This window comes from Crocuta crocuta, unplaced genomic scaffold (genome assembly GCF_008692635.1).
Source record: "Crocuta crocuta isolate KB4526 unplaced genomic scaffold, BGI_CrCroc_1.0 scaffold13, whole genome shotgun sequence".
Lineage (NCBI taxonomy): Eukaryota > Metazoa > Chordata > Mammalia > Carnivora > Hyaenidae > Crocuta > Crocuta crocuta.
Genome location: NW_027530007.1, coordinates 6,202,022 through 6,208,079, shown reverse-complemented (window position 1 = coordinate 6,208,079; position 6,058 = coordinate 6,202,022). Strand labels below are relative to the sequence as shown.

Genomic DNA, 6,058 nt, shown 5'->3' with positions numbered 1-6,058 from the left:
GGATCCTCGGCGCTGGTGAGGTCTGGGAGCCCGAGCTTGAGCCCGTAATAAAGCCCTTTGCCTTTGCATGCGTGACTCGGTCTCCCCGGTGGTCTCTGGTCGGTGAGGATACTGCGATCTGGGTATAACAAGACCACTCTTCCGCAAGAAGCTGGGACAGACTCTTGGCTTGTCTCTTCTGCTGCACTTCACAACTTCCCCTCCTCTGAAAGGCGTGGGAACTCCAGAGGGCAACAGGTAGCAAGTCAGGTGGGGAGGGCACGGGAGGGAAGTTTGCCCTTATTTCAGATGCAACGTTTGAATGCTGCCCCCCGCTCTAAAGCCTGTGTGACCTGGGCATGTCACTGAAGCTCTATGGGCCTCAGTTTCTACATCTGTAAAATGAGTTTGCTGATAGTATCTTTCTCTCTCAAAAAACCCCCACACCTTTTATTTATTTATTTATTTTTGTAGAATTAAAAGACATAAGTCATGTAAAGGATCCAGGGTCCCCGCTTTTATTATTTTAGAAATACTAGAGGCCCAGCTGCGGGCCAGATTCGGTCCCTCCTGGACATCAAGGGAACCAAGTCTTTGGCTGAGTTGACAAGGTCGCCTGAAACAGCAGCCGACCATGGTGAGCAACACGCGATGCTTATGCACTGTGGATGCGGAAACTGAGATGGCTATCAAGGAAGGCTTCCTGGAAGAGGCGGGGACCTGGCTTGGTCAAACTGAAGGAAGTATTAGCTCTATGCCACCCTGCCTTCCCCGTTGCTGTTCCAAGCAGTACCCTGGAGGCGGGGCCAGTGACAGTGCCCATCCTGGGTGGTCCCATGGCTCACCGTGGATGCTCTGAACCGGCTCTGGAAGTTAGTGGAGAGAAGCATATCTTCTGGGTGCGCGCAGAGTCATGGGTACCACTTGGAAAGCGTGAACTTACACGTCAGAATACAGCTGGTTCTGGAAGGTGTTGGCTCTCAGTGGAAGGGCTGTGAGCTCAGGCGAATGTGGGGCCCTCAGCACCAGGCTGTCTGCCTGCTGTCAGGGTGCACCTGTTTGCCTCACAGGGAGGACCCGGGGACTGAGACACCACGATCGGGAAGCTCCGGTGTGGCCCTCGGTGGCTGCCACTTCTCTTCCGTCCCCGCCATCCGTTTCGAATCTGCCAGGTGTCCGACCCCGTGGGCGAGAGCGAGCCTCGGTGTTAACTCTCAATTACCGACATGCTATAATGCAGTTAGTTTTCAGCTTGCTCTGAATTCATTTCATGATTACAGGGCTGCTTAAAACAATGTACATATAATGAATGAATTTTCCATAAACACGCATCTCTGCCTAGGTGTAAATATTTAACAGGCAGCTGCAGAAAATGGAAATTAACCAACATCAGTTATTTGGGAAAATTTGGTGCTGAAAACCCTCGGAGGCTCTCACCCCACCCCCAACAGGTTTTGCCGAGGACCTGCTTCGCGCCAGGACCGCTCCCCCCGGTGCCGGTGCCGCAGACACAGGGGCGGACGAAACTGCATCTCGACAACCTGGTGTCGGTGAGACGCACGCGAAGCCTCGTTCTTGGACCCGCTTTGTGAGGAGACGCGTGGAACCGCACCGGGTCCCCCCGCCTCTCAGCCTCTGCTCAGTGTGCCTTCCCGCCCATCACACCAGCCGGGAGGCTCTGGTGAAGCCGCCGACGGTCTTCCTGTTCTAAATCCGAAGCACTTGTCTCAGACTTCATGTCCCATCTTCCTGCATTTGTCACATTAAACCATCACCTTCTCAAGCCCACACGCTCTCTGGACTCCGGGCTCTGGGCCGACATGCCCCCAAGTTTTCCCCCAGCTGCTCCGGACTCTTCCACGCGGTTTCAGGGTTGTAGTCCCAGGCTTGTCTTTGCAGTCTCCACCCCTCCGCCCGAAGACACCCATCCACACCAGCGGTGGCTTCGATCAGCCTGACCCGGAACCGCCCCTGCCCCGGGCACCTCCAGCTCCCCACGTGGTCTCTGAGCACCAGAGCCATGTGACCGGTTGATCGCTTATGTGTCCGAATGCCTCACATGCACCACCAAGTCACAAAGGTAAGAACGCTGGTTTTCCACGACAGAGCCAGCCTTACGCATGTGGGAGGGTGGCCCCCGTGAGCCCAGCACACAAGCCAGGAGCCTAGAGTCACTTCTGCCGTTTCTGTCCGTCCCTCGACACTCCTGGTGCACCCCTGACTCTTCCCCATTGTATCTCTAGATACGTGTCCTGTTCAGAGGGCTCGGTGTCAGCACCTGCACCCAAGGCTGAGACAGGGAAACCAGAGGGATCTCGTGGGAGGAAAAGCTGTTTTCCTGCTCCGATTCTTGCTGGGAACTGCACCCGCATCCCACTGGACACGTACCTTGTGATGCAAATAGCATATGTCCTCCTGGTAAGGGACGAGGAGTTCATGATTGCTCTAGAAAAGATCACATCTAAGGAGGGACCAGGCGAGAATGACCGGGCAAAGCTCTCTTACTCATAGTCCAGACCACCAGAGGTAGACCTCTCCATGCCAAGACCCCTCGCTCCAAGGAATAACACCCGGGCCCTCAGTTTTGTTCCTTTTTATTGCTGCATGTCCGAGAGGACACTTACACCAGACCACCATCCTCAGTAAACACCCTCAGACCTTGAACAAAGACAAGACTTCTCTCCTTTCCTTTCTGTGTCCCTCTGACACTCAGTCCATCTGTATCTTCTCTCTCTCTCCATCTTACATAAGCTCTGCTTTCATCTCCTGCTGGCTCACGTTTGATTTCCGTCCTGCGTGAAGCCACGGACCCCCTTGACTGGTCCTGTGAGACCCTCCGTTTCCTCAGGACCTGGCCGGCCAGCATCAAAGCCACTGGCCTCTTTGCAAGTGCCCATTCCTTAATCTTCCTCACCCTTGTCCCTGCCCAGCCTCCCTTTTAGTCTTTTGAAGAATAATTATAAAGGGAGGAACTAGATAATCACCACCCAGGCCAAGAGACAGGCCTCGGCCAGGGTCTTAGAGGGTCCAGGTCTCCTCCATGCCTCTCGCCAACCATACCCCCTCCCTCTCCTTTTGGATGGTGATTTTCTTGCTGTTATTTATTGCTTTGCCCCTACAAGTGTATCTGTAAATGACAGAGCTTGGCTTCTGCCTGCTATTGACCTTTATATGCAAGAAATTCGACCGCACGTGTTCTTTGCGACTTCCTTCTTCAGCTTAATACTTCCGGGTGAGATTGGCCGACATGGTGCGTGCAGCCATGACTTCATCATTCCTGTTCCGAGGACGCCCAGTGTACTCATGTATTCTACAGCTAGTAGACATCCGGATGTTGTCAGTTTGCTGCTCAGAAAGTTCCCCGTGCAAGTCCCCTCTATAAAAACACACAGCCTCCCAACAGGACCTCCTGACACTGCATCTCAGGTGGCCAGGTACGTGGGCTTTCACCCATGTGTACGGGCACCCCAGGGAGCTGTTAATTTGCATTTTCCAAGTTAGCAATGGTGGAGTATCTATGTATGTTTACTGATCGATTGCATTTCATCTTTTCTGGCATACCTGTGTAATGCCGGGGAGGCTGTTCTGTAAGTATTTTAAATTTTCTCTACATTATGATGTTCTGCCATCTTAAAAAACAAAACAAAGACAAAAACAGAAAGCTATCTAGCTGGGTAGAGACTGCCCCTCTGTGGGTTCACCAGTTCTTAGAGGCAGCAAAGGACCCTGCAGGGAGCATGTCTTTGATATGCAAAATGACCTTCCCAGAGCCCTACCTCCTCTCTCTGGCTCTTACATCCCAGGAACCAATATTCCTCTGCTTTCTAACCATCCCAGGGCCAGGTGCCAGGCAGCTAAAGACATCGTTATAGCCTAGAGCCCACTGAAAGCTTCACACCGGCCAATCCTATGCAGCTCACCCTGACTTGCCTTGCCTTCCCCGCAGAAACGCCAGTAAAGGGGAAACTCCAGTAAAGGCTTTGGTGCAAGCCCTCCCCACCCGCACCCCGGCTCCAGCCTTCTGCCCCCTGATCGCCCTGCTGCTTCCCCAGATGGAGGCACAGCACACCTTCTGTCTCTAGGACCCTTGTAACAGACTTTGCTTTTTCTGAGCCTTTGTCTCCTCTGAGGTCACACCTGACCAACCATCTCCTAACAGAATACAAAGCCAAGGCCATTGCTGGAGCCCTACTGGGCTCTTCATCTTGTCTCCAGGTCGATAATACAGGTGCACACCAACCACCACCTCACGCCGGTCCTCCACTCATTCTATCTGTTGAGATCTCTTGTCTCACTGCAGGCCATATTTTTTCTGCTTTAGGGAAAATCCCTAATTTTTAATGGAATCAAATGCATTGATCCTTTATTCTGTATTAGTGATGCTGGCACCTTGCTCAAAGAATCTTCTCTGACCTCTTATGTTAATTCTTTTTTTAAAAAAGTTTTTTAATGTTTTTTATTTATTTCTGAGAGAGAGAGAGACAGTGTGAGCAGGGGAGGGTCAGAGAGAGAAGGAGTCACAGAATCTGAAACAGGCTCCAGGCTCTGAGCTGGCTGTCAGCACAGAGCCCGATGCGGGGCTCAAACCCATGAACCGTGAGATCATGACCTGAGCTGAAGTCGGACGCTTAACCAACTGAGTCCCCCAGGCGCCCCTGTTGATTCTTGATTTAGAGTAGAACTGATCATCCTGCCTTGTTCAATAGCTTTATCTGTTTTATCCTCCCCTTCCGCTTTGGGTTGGCTCTCATGCTGCATTTTGTTTATTTCCAAGTTAATACAAGGTTGTCCTCCCCATTTTAGGATTGTCATGGCAAACCACTGGAGTGACCTTGTCCCCAGCAGCTCATGCCACCGTATGGCTTACTCCGAGCAATGGGACTTCAGCAAATGGAGTAGTGAAACTTAGTGAGTGCTCCCTTACTGGAACGTGTCCTCTTGAAAGCTGCTCAGGGACACGGATGGTGTGAAAGTGGACGAGCTTCTGCAGTCACTACAAGTAGACCCAGGCAAGCAGCCTTGTCCTGCAGCCAGTGAACCTGGCAGAACTGCGGTGTTTTCTTCTGTTATGCAGCAGTACATAAGGGAAACAGCGGCCTTGGCTGTTGGTGGGTCTCTGTGCTTCCTGCTGGTTCACAGCCTGCCTCCCCAACGCCCTGCTCCAACCCACCTGTCCTGATGAGACCACGGGCATCTCTGCCAGAGGCTCCCACCGGTGTCTGTATGTCCACTTCCAATCCACTCTCTGTTTAAATGCAAAGCGCAGAAAAGTACACAGAAAAATGTAACAAGCTCCTCGGTGCTCAACAGATTTTAAAAATGTCATTTGTTATTTCATTTCAGGTTGTTTTGAGTATGAAAGAAATAACATGTGTATGTTTTAAAGTTCCCTTTGAGCCTTTCTCCAGGTTCCTCTCCCCGGGAGGCACCCCACTGGAAACCAGCCTCAAAACCCTGGTGTTGACAAAGATCCTCCTTGACCGAACTTAGGACAGGCTCCTCTGAGCCCACTTTCTGGCCAGTCCCGCACCTGTCCCGTCATGAGCCTGCTTAATCCAGCTGTAGCAAGGATCCTGGATACGTCAGTTAGGAGGGAATCCTTCCACCCCTGACAGCTGATCACTCTGGGCTGTCTTCAGCAAGGAGCCTATTAACTCAGGTCATCAAAAATCCCCCACCCTTGACGGCCCCTGCCATGTTCAGAGCTGAGTTCAGTCTTTCTCCCTTGTTGCAAAAGTCTTCAATAAAGACTTCCTTTCCTTTTTGACAAGAGTCAGAAGAATTTTTCTTTAACAGTAAGTATCCCTTTGTCAAAGTTTTTACATAGCTGCCATGCATATATGCACACACACACACAGTGTTCATTTTTGAGACATTTTTAGCATTGTTAAGTGTGACTTGTCTCTGACATAAGTGTGACAGTTCTGTACATCTATAATTCTATTATGCTTTTGAAAATTCTGCTTCATCTCTTGAGCACTAGCCAGGCTCATTCAAACACCAAATCATTTTTCCAAATGGCTAAATACTATTTTGTCCTATGATGATGCCACAATTTCTTTACACATTTCCTAGTTTG

The 6,058-nt window shown here is 51.0% G+C and overlaps 1 long non-coding RNA gene across 1 annotated transcript; it reads left to right on the top strand.

Moving 5' to 3' along the window:
• The first annotated feature begins 2,335 nt into the window (after window positions 1-2,335).
• Window positions 2,336-5,743, top strand: LOC144231343 (uncharacterized). Its single transcript, XR_013335058.1, has 3 exons — window positions 2,336-2,397; window positions 3,198-3,413; window positions 4,783-5,743. It is a non-coding gene; the product is annotated as an uncharacterized LOC144231343 (long non-coding RNA).
• Window positions 5,744-6,058: the final 315 nt, after the last annotated feature.